The 1739-nt window shown below is 38.7% G+C and overlaps 1 protein-coding gene across 3 annotated transcripts in view; it reads right to left on the bottom strand.

Moving 5' to 3' along the window:
* The window catches only part of asap2a (ArfGAP with SH3 domain, ankyrin repeat and PH domain 2a), a 52793-nt gene extending 52590 nt beyond the window's left edge, over positions 1-203 (bottom strand). For all 3 annotated transcript variants that reach the window (XM_067479775.1, XM_067479774.1, XM_067479773.1), the window contains exon 1: positions 1-203. This exon is cut by the window's left edge and continues 379 nt beyond it. The gene's annotated coding sequence lies outside the window, so the exon portion shown is untranslated.
* Positions 204-1739: the final 1536 nt, after the last annotated feature.

Genomic DNA, 1739 nt, shown 5'->3' on the forward strand with positions numbered 1-1739 from the left:
GTGATGTTTAGGTTATATCCCTCACGCCTCTTGGCCCACTTCTCCTATTCCATTCAGTTTCACAAGCCGCCCTCTGGTCACTTAAGAAACTAAACCTTCTTCTAGCTTCTCTCGGTGTTCTGAAACCTCCGACGGAGCCGAGAGGGTACAACTTCTGCCTGTGAGCCCGGGGAAACAACAGCCAAGCGTTTCAACGGGAGCGCAAGGAACTGACAAAGGTAGAGGAGGAGATTCAATGGGCGCGCAGCAGCCAATGGATAACACCCGCTGGAAACTGTAAGCCAATCAGGATACGTGGAATACGTGACCTCATGATGCCTTTAAAGCTGCTCGTAAACTATCCGATACTCGTTGAGATGAAAGCCACGACTGTGTTAAAGAGGGATGACATTAACTTGGTATTTGTAATGTTTCAGTGTCTCTTAAATTCATTTTGGGTAAAAACTTAGAAGCCCCTTAGTGAAACACAAATACTGCCACTGATGTGGTATATTGTGGTAAATTGCTCATGTGCTGGCGAGTAGCATTTTTGCTGGATCACTTTGTATTTTTGATCAAAGCAAGATAAGAAGGATACATGGCTCGGGGGAGAAAGGGTCTTACAAAGATCAGATGATGACAGGCAAAGTAACATCTAAAAATGTTTCATTAAGTGCACATCATTTTTGGAAATGCATGGTCTTGTCCAGTCCTAAGGTCAGATGTACGTGTTTTACTCAGTAGTGAAAAACTAAGTTAACTGAGGATTTTTATCCTACAAAAAAAAAAAATTGCAAACAAAAGAAATTCAACGAGACAATGTGGACATGTGTAGATTAAAAGTTTGCAGACAGGCATACTTTGCTTGCCTTAATCATCAGATGTCGGACACTAAATCATATGTACACACTATAGCAAGCTGTTAAACACAACCATAATCGCAATATTCTTTTCAAAACGGTAAACTCTGTAAAGGGTCCCCATCCTAGCCAAACAGTACAATCCTCCCAAGAGACAAATAAGGAATTTCTTCATTATTTCCATAAAAAGATAATAGAATTCTGCATCACATTAATATAACTTCCAGGGAGCTTGATGTTGACTCATGCCTTTTTTCGCACCAACGCACATTGCTATGGAATCTCTGTCTATCCTGGAACAAACGGCTGAACTATCAAAATCATCCATATGCTCTTCACACATATTTACACTTTGTTACTAAAATCTGAATTTCAGGTGCTTGATTCAGATATTTTCGCTATTATCAGCTGCTCTTTCCTTTTCAATGTTCTCAGTTTTTCCCCTTTTAATGAAAACTTTATTGAATAGCTGTTTTTAAGCACTTTAGATTAATTTTTAAACTAGCATTTTGTCCCAAAACAATTAATGGATTAAATTAATAATCAGATCTTTGACATTTTTCAGTCTGGTTTTTGCTTTCCACACAGCACCAAGACTGCTCTTGCCAGGTATAAAAATGATTAATTGCTTGCAGGAATTCTGAAATATACTCTATTCCTTTTATCTCTTTGACCACTTGGCATATGTCATCATAGACATCAATGACTTAATCAGCTGTCTGAAAAACTATGTTGCTATTAGTAGTGTGGCTCCCTCTCTGTTATATTTGGAAATGCCTCCTCTTCACATGCATGTCAATTTTGTGACATCCCCCGGGGTTTTATTTGGGTCCCTCTTTATTGACATGCTGCAGACACAACATTGATTTTTAATGTTACATAGGCAATATGGTTTTGGAA

This window comes from Channa argus, chromosome 16 (genome assembly GCF_033026475.1).
Source record: "Channa argus isolate prfri chromosome 16, Channa argus male v1.0, whole genome shotgun sequence".
In the NCBI taxonomy this organism is placed as follows: Eukaryota; Metazoa; Chordata; class Actinopteri; order Anabantiformes; family Channidae; genus Channa; species Channa argus.